This window comes from Hippopotamus amphibius, chromosome 15 (assembly GCF_030028045.1).
Source record: "Hippopotamus amphibius kiboko isolate mHipAmp2 chromosome 15, mHipAmp2.hap2, whole genome shotgun sequence".
Classification (NCBI taxonomy): Eukaryota; Metazoa; Chordata; class Mammalia; order Artiodactyla; family Hippopotamidae; genus Hippopotamus; species Hippopotamus amphibius.
This window is the reverse complement of record NC_080200.1, coordinates 54812063-54828526: the sequence shown is the minus strand read 5'-3', so window position 1 is coordinate 54828526 and position 16464 is coordinate 54812063. Positions and strand designations below refer to the sequence as shown.

The window sequence follows — 16464 nt, the reverse complement described above, 5'->3', positions numbered from 1 at the left end:
TGTTCATTTTGTTCTTCTATTTAGTTTACAGATAATGCTACACAACTCAGATCTTGTCAAGAAAACAATCAACAATTTTCACTCCAAATGCTAACTTATTTTATTCCATTTCTAAGATCAGAGACAATATCTGGCCTTTAACATCTTCTTCAAAAATTGACTCTTCAAAAACATACAGCAGGGTTAGTGCTAAATAAATGAGATTCCTAAAAATAGGAATCTTTATTGCAACTACTAAGACTACTACTTTTTAAAAGAGAAAATATCTCCTAACTTCAACAACTCCATTTTTATGGCTCTTGAATCATTTGCTCAATTTCTAAAAAAAGTTTCTTACAATTTCTATCCCCCAAATAATGTATTAAACATTTTCATTCCTAAATCTTGCCAAAATAGTAAGTGAAACATTTCTTATTGAGGGTGATCTTTTACAGTTTGGTTTTTATTATTACTGTTTGTTATAGTTACCTTTTTCTTCTTCTGTTAGTATTTGTGTCTTCTGCCCACATTTTTTTATTATACTACATGAGTTTTCTTATTGATTTGAAAGAGTTTATGTATTAAACTTTTTAAATCTTTCATTAGGAGCTGGTTTTACTTTAGCTCCTGAGTATGATTCAAAGATTTACACTTGTTTTAATAAAGCCAATGTGGTTTAGGTTATTCTAAAAACAAAACAAAACAAAACAAACAAAAATCCCTTCAAATCAAATCTGAGTATTTTCCTTTGCTGACTGAGTGATAAATAGTATTTTTGTAAGTTACTGATATAGAGATGTTGCTTAATGTGTGACTTTTAGATATTAGATATTAGGGTATTCAATATATCCATAAATTGTACAAACATATGGATACATTCATTTCATTACTTATGCTTTTTTATTGTTATTCTGAATCCTGGGTGTCAATATCCAGAATTATCAAATAAAATTTAGGGAATATAATGTCATTTTATAGAGAAGTAAATGCTTTTAAAAGTCAAATCATGACAAGACCAGTATGCAGAGATTTTCTGCTAAGGTAAGGTCTTACTTAATGTCTCTCTGCTCTACTCTCATGTGCTAGAAGGTATCCATGAAAAACTGTAGTTACAATAATGGTCAGATATTCTGGATAGTCCAAAAGAGCTTTGGTTTCTATCTGATGTAGATCGATTAATCTTATAAATTACTTTTGCATTTCATTTCACTCATAAAAGTGTCTCAGGATGATAACACTGAGATCATACCAATGTAGACTAAAATGTTATGACATTATAATAAGCTTAATGAGAATCATAGCAAATATAGTGTGGGGAGTTACTTCATCAGTTTTATTCTTTAGAATGATCCCTCTGATTATATAGTGGATAATGAATTAGACTATAATTCTAATAGCTTGACTGAGGACCCAAAACAATCCTCTAAAAATTAATAAAATAATCTTAAAAAAATATGATGGATTAAACAAGATACCAAAAGTGGAGAAAGAGTTTAAAGGGTATTAAAGAATAGAAATAAACACAGTAATACTGGGCGGGTGGGGGGGTAGTTGGTGTGAATGATAGAGAATATTCCAAGACCATACCAGCTTCTACCATGTATCAGTGAAGTTAGGGCCAAAAGGAAGGGCAGAAGTATGTCAGACATAGATAAATTGTGTACAAACTTACATGCCTTTGAGATGTGAAAGTAGAAAACATGGAAGACAAATTCTGGAACTCAAAAGAAGATTTGAAGAGTCAATGTAAATTAAGAAGAACCCAAGACAAAGGATTAAAAAAAAACAAAGGAGAAAAAGATGAAGGAGTTTTTAAGAGAGCTGAGGGCAGATTGATGGTGTAAACCAATTCATAATAAATGCCCTGGCCTGTTCGCTATCCTTAGCAACAAACTGTTTGGTTGTGATCTTAGAGGCAATGTTTTTACTGAAGTGTAAAAGTCAGATTTCCATGGTTTTAGAAGCAAACATAAGATCAGAAGTAAGTTGATGGATACACAAATTCTTACTAAATTGTCTGACAAGGTATAATACCCATGAATTTTGATACCCAAATTTTAGATTTAGGATGGTGGACAGATTTGTGTTAATATTTTGATGAATTTTTGCTGTGATTGGAAAAGAAGGCCCTGATAGAATTGCAAGGAAGATTCTTTTCATTTGGAGGATCACAAAACAAAACAGAACAAAAACAGTTCCTTGTATCTTATTGTTTTCTAATAGAGATAGAATAAGCAACTATGGGGCTCCAAAGGACCACATGTCCTGACTGCCCATTATAAACTGGAAGTTATCTCACCCACTGAGTATTAGAGCTGAATCTGGGCACCAGCACTTACTTCTTTTTCAGTGGAAGTGATGCATGATCTTGGATTGTTGAATTTGCAGAATCTTGTCTTAAAACACAGGTAAGTTACATAAGCAAGGGATACTACTACTGCTCTTTGTCTGCTCTTCTTCATCCTATACCTTTGACCATACTGGAATTCTTATGACCTGAGGGAGAGAAACAGCACAACTGGTTGGGAAATAATTTCTCATATAATCTGACACACCCATATGTGGAAAGCTGATAGAACTATAGCCCCACCAGAGGGTGTCTCTGATGAAAAATGGTAAAGGAAAATCCTAAAAATGGGCAAAACTGTGAGCAGTACATCTGGATGTTTATTTTCCTGAGGGGGGAAGGATGGTAGAGTTAAGTGTTTACAGGTATTTGTTATCAGGAATTTGGAAGAAATAAGATTGGAAATGTCTAATAGGAAAATCAAGGAGGGAGATACATGGATGACCTTTATGAATGGCCTGAAGGTGATGATATCTGTGTAATGTGTGAAAGTTTATAAAAGGTCAATACTTCAGGGGAAGTTTTTAATGAATACAGATAAAATAATCTGTGGCTGTCAAGTAGATACTTTTTTTGTCTCTCCTGCAATCATTGGGCTTTGTTCCAATGTGACCATGGGGAGTAAAAGAAGATGGTCATGGGTTGAACATCTTGGGCCTCTTCTCCTTAAGACTGATTTGGATGTAGCCATTGCTGAGTGGTCAACATGCCAACTATGAATATTAACACTAGCAGTCTATTTCCTTGGGGAGTCAACCACTCAATTGGAGTTGATTACATTGAAGTTCCTCCAACAGGCAAAGAAAGGAATAGATTCCTGCATTGGGTTTGGTTGTCTGCTTTGCCCCTACACCTTTGCCCAAATTTTTCTTCATGAATTTCTGTAATGCTTTATTTCATACAATTTTGCTGCTGCCAAGGGAATTCATCTTAGAGAAAGGAGAACATAAATAGAATTCACCTTTCTTATCACATCCTCCATAATCCCTAAGTACCAGGTCTGATAGAATCTGCAGAACTAATACAAGAAATTTCCTCTAGAAGACTACATTTGGCACCAGCTATTAGACAATATCTTCTGGACCAATGAATGAGACACTAAATACACAAATGAAAGAAGGCTAAACCACAAACTGTCATAGATATAACTCTGCAGCAACCAGCCAAGGAGGCCAAACCACAGTTTTTGCCACAATCAGTCCATAATGGTCGGGGCTTGGAAAACAGCTCCCAACTTCCATATTTTTTGTCCTCACTTACAAATTGGGTTGAACTAGAAACAGTCGATTGCAGTCTCCAAACCAATCACTTAAGATACTCTACTTCTAATTAGTCTGCTTCCAGCTGTCCCCACCAACAACCTTCACATAGAGAATACCTGAGACACTCTCTTTTATCAATGTAGAGCTTTCCACTCTCTTGACTGGTTTTGAATCTCTGCAAAACACAAGTGATGATGGCTGACTCTGTCGCTATAGGAAGTTGTGAATAAACAGCCTCTGGTTTATTTTTTTTCATATTTGGGTAGTGTTTGTTTTCCTGAAGGCCGCACTGAGACAAGGTGAGCACTGTCTGTCACCATGGATCCCAGCCTGTGATCTGACACTTTACACATGTATGTCTCTTGTGTATTACTGATAATGACTTGATAAGTGTGCTGATAATACAAATGGAGGGGAGAAGACACACTTAAGAGATACTATTAAGATGTTACCTAATGAAAATGAATTAAAAATAGCAATATTGATTTGGGCCCACAGATCTATATCAAATAGGGAATATAAAAATAAGAACAAATTATGGGGATTTCAAGGAAAAATTTAATGTTTAAAGTGCTTATAGATGTTGGTCAGGGGACCAGAACTTAAATAAAAGTTGTAAAAATCTGAAAAGTGATTTAGAGTCCCGAGTGTAACAGCTTGCAGTTGAAGACATGGACTTAGATAATGTCATTCAGATACTATAACCCAGAAAATGTGTGGATATAAAAACGGCAAAGGTCTGAGAGATAATCTGAAGATCAACCTATAAAACATGGGTGTCAGAAAAGATTTCATTAAATACATGGAGAAAGAATATCCACAGGAAAAAACTACGTAAGAATGGCATCACCAAAGTCAGAATAACAGACAACTTTGAGAAAAAGAGAAGGTTGAACTCTGTCACAAATGCCAAAGAAAGGATTAAGTAAGATAAGAATGAGCAGGAGAGGTCACAGATGCTATTAGTGAGCTCATATGCATTGGTGTGATGGGAAAGGACGTCAGAATGTAATTGATTGAGGGTTGCCAATGCCACAAGTGAGAAGCACCAGCAAATGAAACTTATCCTATAAACAGGCAGAACAAAACTGTAAACAGACTGCATATCTCAAAAGAGAATTTAAGTAATGTAACTTATGACATACCAATAAAATGGTATTTTATATGGTTTTAAAAACTTATGTTGGACAAGAACATTTACTAAGGTGGAGTTACATTAAAATATATTAATAAGAAAAAAAGCAAATGAATATAGTTAGCTATATTTCTAATTTCAAAAGACAGAAATGTCTTTGTGAATGTTTTCCAAAATCATTATTAAGCAGTATTCTCTCTTTGATGAGAAATGCTTTTTTATGTTTGTGAAAAGAATAGTGCTTATTTTCAAAACTCTGTGTGATGAACATACATAATATTTTAAAATAGAAATAAAATCAACAAAGCATGGGATATTTAATGATGAGGGAGATAATTATAGCCTTTCTGCTATTTTTAATAGGGAAATATGTTGTTATTGAAATAAAATTTATGTGTAAGTTTTCATTTTGATGTGTTATGACAGCTATGCAAACTACTCAAAACAGGATATAGGATATTTCCATCATCCAAGAAATTTTTGTGTACTGCTATCTAGTGAATACCTCCTTTCAACCAAGATAACCACTTTCCCAACCCTAACATCATAGATCAATTTTGTCTATTTTTTGACTTCATATAAATGGAATCATAGATTATGTACTATTTTTGTCTGCCTTCTGTAGCTCAGCATAATGCTTTTGAGATTACACTTGTGCTGTTATGTGTACATATAGTTCATTTTTTTTTATTGATGAGCAGTATTCTGATATATGAAATACTAAAATTACAATATCTATTCTCCTCCTGATAGATATTTGGTTGGTTTCTAATGTTTGGCTACTATGATAAAGGCTGCTGTAATTATTCTTATAAAATTCTTTTACATAAAACATTTTTTCAAAGTTGATATACAATTTTCCACTCAAATCAGGAATGCATAAGAATTTCAACTGTGCCCTATTTTTGTCAACAACCTGTATTATCAGTTGTTTTGCTTTTAGACATTGTAGTGTTTTTAGTCTTTGTTTCACTGACAATGTAACAATGTTGGCAACTTTTCATGTACTTATTGATCATTTCTCTGTCTTTTGCAGAGTGTTTTTCAAGTTTATTATCCATGTTTAATTAGCTTTTTTGCATATTTATTATGGATTTGTTTGTAGGAGATTTAAAACTAGTTTATACATACAACTCATTTCTGAGCTAAATGAATTACAGATGATTTTTTTCTATATCTGAAATTTGCCTTTTCTCTCTTAAATGCTGCCTTTTCATAAGCTGGCACCTTTTATTTTTATATAAAATCCAATCATCATTTTTAATGATTAAATTGTCCTATTGTAAAAAAATGTCCTATTTTACCCCAAGTTACGAAAATAGTTTTCCGTGTAGAGATTTCATGGTTCTAGTTTATCCTCTTAAGCCTATAATCCACCTTGAATTAATATTTTTATTAAGTTAGGTAGATGTCAAGATTATTTTTTTCCTTATGAGTATACAGCTCTTCCAGAATCACTTGTTTAGAAAACATCTTTTATTCCCCCCATTGAATTGCCTTGGTGCTATGGTTCAAAATTGACCATAGAGAAGCGGATCTATTTTTGGACTTTTAATTCTCTTCCATTTATCTATTTCTTTCTTCTATCAATATCACAATCTCTAGATTAATACATCTTCTTTGTAAATCTTCAGATCAGGTAAAATAAGTTCTCCAAATGTGTTCTTTACATATATATATATATATATATATATATATATATATATATATATATGAGATTATTTTGGCTATTTTAGGTCCTTTGCTTTTCCATCAAGTTTTAGAATAAAATAATTTCTCAGTAGGGAGTAAGGAACTTCTGACATTTTGATTGGGAATGTGCTAAATCCATAGATAAATCTGAGGAAGTTTGAAACCTTAATAATACCGAATTTTCCATGCATGAACATTTATCCCCCAATTAGTTTGAGTCCTCTTTAAGTTATGCCTAACTGTTGTTTTATAGTTTTTGGTAGTTCTGATAGTTTTCCATGCAGAGGTCTTGAACACTTTACAGTGGATTTGTTGCTGGGTATTTGTTGTTTTTGATGATATTTTTAAATGATATTGTGTGTATATATACATAAATTATATATATAATTCATATATACAAATTATATATGTAATTAATGGCTATAATGCCATGTTATGATTTTTGATATGATATGTATGTGTGTACATTATATGTATAATGTAAATATATATGTATGTATATATGCATTCTTTCATGTTATGCACAAGTATTTGCTGAAAAGTATACCTACCCCTATAAAGCAACATAAAAAATATTGTCTCAGGAAAAGAACAGGTAAATAGAAAACAGCAACAAAAGAGTTGGTTAGAGGAAGCAAGAAAATACTTCAAATATGAAGAGACACTGAGAATAGACAAAACCCTTACCTATCTCTGTCAAATGGAATCTGAGCGATCTTAGCTTTAGTTGGGTGTTTGTTTCTAAGTTCCTGCTGGGTGTAAGATATTTCACTGCATTTTTGTATTAACCTACATCACAGGTTTTGGCCTGTAACCATGTCTGACAAACACGAGCTGACATCCAGAACTTAATCCTGACAGGATTTGATTTATGGCAACTATCTTTTCTACTTGATGAGAATCCACTTTGCCCAGACTAAGACAGTTTAGAGACTTCAGAGTCAGTAAAAATTTCAACTCACTGTTCTCTCTCACTCTTTCTCTCTCTCTCTCTCTCTCTCTCTCTCACACACACATATTTCCCCCTCTCCTTTTATTATTAAAATATGAAATAAAACTAACAATATGTGAATACTTATAGGCAGTTATAAAGGAAAGCATCTCCCTAATCCCATTTTTTCACATATAGCATTCTCAATTACTTTTGCAATAGAGTTGCATATTTTGCTTCAAGTTGTCTGTAATTTCCTTTCTTGGTGTTAATTTTGTTTATGTATAAATAAAATTATAACTTAGTTTTCATTGTTTACTTTTCAGACACATCTCCATACCTTATATTTAAAATAACCAAAAATGTTACAATAGTAAGACACTATATATATATGTATATATACACACAAACTACATACACACACAAACACACACTACATTTAATTAATTTTTATCAGTAAGAAGATTTTATACTAGAATAAGGGGAAGTAAATTCATGAAGAATAATTGTGTCTATTTAATTTCAATTCTTTTATAAAGGGATGGGTGTTTGGAGTGCTATCAAGAATATAGCGGGATGAAAATATCTTCTTCAAATGAGATATGTTTTGAGAATTTGATCTAATGAATCAACTGGGATACAAGTAGAGGTCAAATGTATTTCAAAATTCAAATATGAGATTGTGAAGGCATTATTTTTTTGACATGGTTACTCTATACACCTTTTCAGAGAAATGATTGTGATTGCATTAGCAAACAAATCATGCTGCAAACATAGGTACTGAAAATATTTCTTCAGCAGTGAAACATATATGATAGTAGACATTCAAAAAATACAGTATCATGTTTGGCTCCAAAGTTGAATAACAATATTTTTTAAAAGTTAGAATATGTAGACAAAAAGAAAATTTAGAAAGTTCGTGATGTATGTCTAATGAAAGACTGGTAGGAGTTCCCAGAAGACAAGTGAGAGAAAAATGTAGATATATAAATAATTATAATACTATGAAAATCAAGTGTCTCAGATTCTAAGCATATGGATTTCCAGAATAAAACACATAAAGAAAAAAAGTCCTATTCCAGACCACAGCATTAGGAAATTTGGATAATAGGGATAAGACTAGGTATTAAAACTTTTTATAAAGGGAAAAATATCACATATCTTTATTTGGGAATTTAGAGTTTCATGTCTGAAAACTAGCAATTGTCCTTAAAAGTAAGTGAAAAAATGCTGCAATTTTTCTGAGAGAAAAATAGAAATATGAATTTTGTAACCCAGCTAACTCATCAATCACAAAGGTCAAGTAAAAATATTTTCAAGCATTTAAGATCTCAGAAATTTTTTATCTCCCAGATCCCCTTTCTAAGGAAACTGCTGAAGGATGCATTCCACCAGAAAACATGAGGGCAGCTTCTGAGTGGGTGCTAGAGGGCATTTCTGGGATAAGAACAGGGCTCAATCCAGAACTGGATGAGTGGATACAGGATTCCAGGAGAGATTTCTCTAGGAAGGAAAAGTGTCTGAATATATTAAAATAATAATTTGGAGAAAGTATTAGTGATCAGTATATAGGAATAAAATAATACTTAGTTTTTAGTGTCAAATAATGCAAAGTATATGAGAAAATTTAATTTAATAATAGCATAATACATGATTAATTTGTGAATGACTTTGATAAAATATACAAATTGATTTGGTCAATATTTGATTTCCCGCTATCTTAGCATGAGTTTACGTGACATGTTTGGTGCGGCTGGAGGACTAGGAGAAGGAGTAGAATCTTTTTTTTCCATAGTTATAAGTCAAAAGATAAGGCATGAATATTAAAAATTAAAATAAGCATATGATCGTATTGCTTAGAATATGGAAATAAAACCCAGAAGAAATAGTTAGAAGTTGGCTGACCCATGATATAATAACCAAGAATGTAAAAGAATGGGAGGAGATTATTTATGGGAAAAATTAACATTTTACATTATATAATGTTGTATTCAACCTAAATGCCCATCAAAGATGAGTGGATAAAGAAGATATGGCACATATATGCAATCGATTATTACTCAGCCATAAAAAGGAATGAAATTGAGTTATTTGTAGTGAGGTGGATGGACATAGAGTCTGTCATATAGAGTGAAGCGAACCAGAAAAAGGAAAACAAATATCATATGCTAATGTATATATATGGAATCCAGAAAAATGGTGCTGATGAACCCAGTGACAGTGCAAGAATAAAGATGCAGATGTAGAGAATGGACTTGAGGACACAGTGGGTGGGGGGCGTTGGTGAAGGGGAAGCTGGGACGAAGTGAGAGAGTAGCATCGACATATATACACTACCAAATGTAAAATAGCTAGCTAGTGGGAAGCTGCTGCATAACACAGGGAGATCAACTCGATGACGAGTGATGACTAAGAGGGGTTGGATAGTGAGGGTGGAAAGGAGTCACGGGAGGGAGGGGATACGGGGATATGTATATAAATACAGCTGATTCACTTTGTTGTACAGCAGAAACTGGCACAACTGTGTAAAGCAATTATACTCCAATAAAGAGATTTTTTTAAAAAAAGTTTAAAGACAAAAATGTTACAGATTTGTAAAGTGTGCAAATGAATGTCAAACATGGACAAAATATTTTTGTAAGTGAAAGTGAAACAATCAGACATAGCTAACAAAGTATCCTTTTTCTTACATATTAGGACATATTTTTATTTGGGGATGATAGGTGAGATTCTGCTCTATGTGAGAAGCACCATAGTCCAATATGGGAGCCACTTCTGTTCTGGAACATCTGATTGTGTTCCCTCCTTACTTGACTGCTCCCAGACTCCAGCCAGCTATACCTCATCACCTACATGTTCTAGGTTTATGATACACAGTCTAGGGAGAAGTGGCATGTGCTGCTGAAATATTTTATAGGCAGGCTTTCACCTTTCCTCTGGAAAGTACCATTATCAAAATCACAAGGTTTTGAATGACTTTGACCTAAATCAATGTTATATTTACAAGAAGAACTTAAGGTCCTCACCTCCTTGTGTCCCCAGCAGTGAGAGGGTCATTTCAGGACTCTTTTCCTTCCCAATCCAACCCCTGAACGTAGTGAATATTTCCTTACCACATATTTCTCACACATCTTTCTACACCTTCTCTTTCAACATTTTCTGCAAAAAAATAAGTCATTAACACCTGGGCAACAACCAGATTAAATCTGATGCAAACCATGTTAATCACAACCATATTCCTGTTAATATTTTGATATCTTCTTAGCTCAATTTTTCTTTTTCTCTCATTTATCAATAGTTATTTGATACATTTTACATGTATTCGTGCAGGCATTTAATTATCTAATTTTTTACAGCTAAGTATACGTACCTTTCTGTCCAGTTTAGTTTCTGGTAGCATCAAAACATGAGGAGTTTCAATCAGCCTTAATAAAATATGTTGTCATCTGCTATTTATAATATCTATAAACCTACAGACCCTTACTACACTATGTAATGGTATTAGAAGGATGTGCAATTATAGGAGAAGTGTTTTAATTATTTTCCTCTACTCTGCTAGGTTTTAACAGAGTTTCTGACAATAGCCATCAAAAAGTATGTCTCCTCACCTTCCCTTCATTTGATATTCTATGTTTATTCACCTAGCACATTCTCCAAGATATCAATCTGTTTCTTCCAATTATGTTGGTAATATGTTCGCTTTTAAATTGCTTCAAGATTTTCACCTCTTCATACAAAAGATGTATGGAGAGCTCTACAGACATCAAACTACTGCCATTTCCTTCCACTGCCTCCTTTTTTTCCCCTACTGTATCCTATTTTAGACACTGTGATTCATAGTTCAGAAAAAACAATTCTGTTGCTGCCAACTGTTAGTACAACAGGTTGAACTGCTAAGATAGATTGCAGGAATCATAGATGTTACCCAACCCCCAATTTTACTGATAAAAAAGATGGTGCAAAATTCAAAACATAAGCAAAATATTGGTTTCTTTTGAGAAGTGTGAAACCTGTGAGATCTGCCAAATTGGTCTTTTTTTTTCTTCTGCTTCAGGATGAATTTCAGTTTTAGAGTAACAGTAATGCATTGGTCACAAAGAGAGACTTTTTAATGTTGGAACATCTATGTTTTACACTCCTTAAATCACATAGGTTATCTGACTACCCCTCATTCTCTATCCAACATATCCTATAAATACATAAATGCTATGTTTATTTATAATCTGAAGATATTGGCTGTATCCAGATAAAGTAATTTTGTAGATGGAGACTCCTCTTTCACTATTAAATACCATTAGCATGTTTGTAGGCAGATCTGGTCCAAATCATTAAAATATAACTTGAAGGTCTTTTCTCCTGGCTTCACTAGCAGGGAGGGAATAGCTTCAGAACTGCTATTTTATACATTGCTCGCCACGGGCCATTTTTTCCCTTAGTGTAATGGAATTTGGAAAATATTTTCAGATACTCAGAACATTGACATAAAGTTAGTTGAGTTCTTGGTCTGTCTCTCATTCAGCAAATACCAAATATGGACTTTTGGTTGAGAGAGGAAACACATACTTATTAAGACATGAACTCTGCAGTTGTATGCTCTGGATTTGAATCCTGACTCTACACTGGCTACTTATGTAACTTTGGCTACTTATATAACTTATACAACTTTGGGCAAATTCTTCTCATTCCCTCATTGTCAGTTGGGGTACTAATACCACCTAATTCATAAGGTCAATGTGAATATTAAATGAGTCAATGCAAATAAAGCCCTCAGGAGAGGGATGGTTCATTTTAACTTCAATGAATGTCATCTCTCATTAGCTATTATACTCCAGTGACGTAGATCACCTTGAGTTCAAATTTAAATAATTGCACTCACTTCTTGTACCCTGTTCATTTTCAAGCCCTTCATTTGTTCTCAGCTTTGCATTTTTTGGTTACTCTTACCATACATCCTTCTTTATGTTTCATGTCTTCATTTCTTCCGAGAACCATAGGTCTGTCCCTGAGTTTGTATCATTTTGGAACCAAACAAACCCTTTAATGACAACACCAAACACAAACCTTAAGCTAAAATTGAAGCACTAAGTTTAATTTAATCATTGGATAAAGATATTCTATGTTAGAAAATGTCTTCATCCCTTAGCAATAGATTTACATTTCTCCTTATATTGCTAAGGAAAAACAGCAAGCAGTTCAGTTTTACATTTAGAAACCAGACTGCTTTCAACTTACATATTCATTTTGGAAAATTGCCAATCTATATTGCAGATAGGCACTAAATTAATTCATTTGGGTCCTGATTCAGCTGTGTTTGCTCAGCCAAAATTTCTGCCTGAAGTTCCATTGACTCTGAGGTCAATAAAGTCCTTGCATATATAAATCCTGATGAGTCAGGTTTTGAATAAGTATCTTGCAGTTTCTCTCAATGCAATTCCTGCTATTGAATAGCCAAATGTATTTTGTGAAGGATTTCAATTGATTTTTTGAAGACAAGTGTTATCCATTGAGCAGAACACTTGAAACTAAATACAAGACAAACATAATATTCTTTCAAATTACTTTTTCTTCAGTTATTATCTTGTAAATAGTGGTGAGCGAATTTAGGTAAAAACATCTCATTTGTGCATTCTGCCACTACTGATATTTGCATTTTAAACATCTTACATATATAATGTAATGCCATCACTTTTGATATTTGTGTTGAATGAATAGTAATAAAATGAATCACTTGCTTGTTGCCCTTTAAAAGACAACACAAGATACTATTAACATCTGGTATACCATAAAATGTGTGCTAGAATTCGCCACATTCCATTGTAAATATACAAAGATGGGACGGTATATGTTTTAGTAAGAATAATTAGTCTTTTTCAGTAGCCTCCATGGTGCCAAGCTTTCTAGAAAGTCAGTGCTCTCAATATACCCAAATTTGATCAGACTCAAAAAATTAATTCAAAATCATCTGATGTACAAGATTAGAGTATCAAGTAATGAACATGAAATTGGTAAAAATATTCCTACTTACCATCCGAGAAATTTATCTTGAAAATTCACATCAGCAACAAGAAAATTTTATAGGAAGCGAATAATCTAGGTAAAAGTAGATGAATAGTGTTGAGGAATGCAGTGGTCCCTTTGCATTTTCTGGGATATATCCTAATAATTTTACCAACCACTGATATACCAATCAGGGATCAGGAAGGAATTGATTTGACATTAAAACATCATCTGATGGGACTTAATTTGACATAGTCTATTTATAAAAGTGTGGATGGTGTACAGAAATCTGTGTCAGTTAAATCTTGCTGCAAAACAAAGATCCCCGAGATTTTGTGTCTTAAACCAACAGCCATAAGTATAGCTCAAAATTCTCTATTTTGGCATTTTGCGCAGACTCAGACCAGGGGAGGGTTCTTTCGGTTTTAGCTAGTCTCCCTCATTTATCTGTAGTCACCTTCCAGGGCTTGGCAGATGGCTAGCCACCATAGGATGACCCAGCAGGGCTCAATTATGTCCCTATAATCTCTCGTTCACTAGTAGGCAAGCCTGAGCCTTGCTCATGGTGGTTGGACAGGGCTACAAGGCAAACAGCAGAAACATGCCTGGCATTTGAGAACTAAACTCAGAACTGGCTCATTGTCATTTTATTCATTTTTGCACATAGCGCTTTAAGATTTATCGCCACAGAAACACTTTGTCAGTTTTTCTCTAAAACTTTTATATTCACTGAAATGATTCAGGGGAAGCTGCCCTTGTCCAGAGGCTATACCAAAGTTCATAGCCATAGACATGATGGCAGCAGGTCAAAAATTTCCCAATCTTAACAACTAACAGATTATCAAGGATTAACAGGTAACTGGGAAAATACTAAATTAAAAAAAAAAATGAAAAACTAGGTTAAAAAAACAGAAAAAAAATGAAGTAAATTAGTAAAACTAGAAATTAATGCAACAAAAATGGAAGTAATAGAAATAGAGGCATAAGAAAAAAAAAAAAACCCTCAGATTAAAAATAGAACTGTCAAAGACAACAATATGAAAAAAAAAATTGAAGTTTTGCAGCTGTAGTGAGTGGATTTTCCAGAACATAGAATCAAATGACAAAGATTAAAAGTTTGAGAAAAGACCCATAGATAATCAATCAATGTTGACATTTCAGCAACCACATAAGATGTATTACAGAAAGAGAAAAACACAAAAATTGAAGAGAAGAAACTCATCACTGAAATTCTATTGTATTTTCTAGAATTACAAAGACTTCAGATGGAGAGGACCTATTTGTTGCCCAGCAGAGTGAATTATAAAGACTCTTTCCCAAAACCATTGTGAAAATACTGTAATTACAAGGATAAATAATAGATTCTAGAAGCATTCAGTAACAAACCACAACAAGAGCAAGCAAACAAATAAAAATACACCTTGAGATGCAGTGGTTAAGAATCCGCCTGCCAGTGCAGGGGGGATATGGGTTCCATCCCTGGCCCGGGAAGATCCCACTGCTGTGGAGTAACTAAGCCTGAGCTCTAGGGCCCACAAACCACAGCTACTGAGCCCACGTGCCGCAACTACTGAAGCCCGTGCCCCGCAATTACTGAAGCCTGTGTGCCTAAAGCCCATGCTCCACAACAAGAGAAGCCACTGCAATGAGAAGCCCACACACGGCAAGGAAAAGTAGCCCCTGCTCGCTGCAACTAGAGAAAGACTGCGCACAACAATGAAGACCCAAACACAGCCAAAAAAAAAAAAAAAACCAAACCAAAACCAAACCAAAGAACAGTAAATGGTACAAAAAATAAAAATTAAAAAAAAAATAACAATACACCTTGAAAAGAATGAGAGTTAGATCATGTTAGACTTTGTAACATGCATCACAGTTGAATAAATATCTGTGCCACTTTAACGTTAGCTACTTGGAAGCTTTTTTGATTGTTTCACTATTATATTCAAAATGATTCCCCCCCCCACAGGACATTTATTTATTCTCTTTTTGATGAATAGTTTGTTTGCAGCTATTCGCTCTTATAATGTTGTAACAAACATTCTTGTACATGTCTCACTGTGTATATATGAGTTTCCTTAGGGTACTACCTAGAAGTGGATTTGCTCTACCATAGGGCATGATCATTTTCACCCTTATGACATTATCAAAATAATTTCCCAGTCTCTGGATTGTATTTTTACTGTTTATCATATCTTCTAGTGAACAAAAAAAATTAATTTCTTAAAAAGTTATGGAAATAGTAATTTCTTAGAGAATTACAGTTCCATTTGTATTTTCTAATGGCTTGTCATTTTTTTTCTTTGTTTTTTTCACACTGTTTCAGAAGCAATATATGCCATTAGTAAATATTTATTCAAAATATTAATACTTAATGTTTGGAATGAACTTTGGTAATAGGCATGCAGTGTAAGTGTAAGAATCATTCTAACCAGAGTGTATGAAAGATTTTATTTTCTAAGTATGACTGTACCTCTAGTTCCCATCCTTGATGCTCTTTGGCATTGTAATCTTACTATTCTTGCACTAATAGTTGGAATCTATCGTTTTACTCTCTTGAATCTGTTCGGTCTCTGAGACTACTTTGACCAATATAATACAGCAGAACTATCAGGTCCAGGGATAACCCTTAACTAACCAGTTTCTGCATCTTACCTCTTAAAACTCAGGAGTCATGCAGTAAGAGCCCATAGCACATATGAAAGATTATAAATGGATTTTCCAGTTAAACAGACTCTAAGGAATTCTCAGCTAAGAACCAGCCATATGAATGAACCAACTGGGAAGTTGCTGTGATGGTGTCATAAAAATAACCTAAAATATTTGGCAATGACATTGGTACCAGACGACTTGCAGAAGCAAGAATCACCTCAGGGAAACTGAAGGAAGGTAAAAGGACACTGAGATGGGAGACTGGAGGGATGATAATGTGTGCCTGTGGTGGCAGAAAATTTAGCAAAACCAATGCCTCTGATAAGATGAAAAAGAAATATTGAACTTTATGAGCCTATGAATTGATCTAAAGAAATTGTTCAGGTGAACTGGTTTCTTGAAGCAGTGTCTGAAAAGATGCAGATATAGATACACTAAAAATAAAACCTTTCAATATTTTAGCAAATTT

At 33.7% G+C, this 16464-nt stretch overlaps 1 long non-coding RNA gene across 2 annotated transcripts in view; it reads right to left on the bottom strand.

The window, feature by feature from the left end:
• Positions 1-16464, bottom strand: part of LOC130837343 (uncharacterized) — a 67937-nt gene that overhangs the window by 50646 nt on the left and 827 nt on the right. For both annotated transcript variants that reach the window (XR_009049278.1, XR_009049279.1), the window contains exons 2-4: positions 13372-13436; positions 10460-10505; positions 2319-2475 (exon numbers count right to left, since the gene is read on the bottom strand). This is a non-coding gene — a long non-coding RNA (uncharacterized LOC130837343). The remainder of the gene's footprint in view (positions 1-2318; positions 2476-10459; positions 10506-13371; positions 13437-16464) is intronic.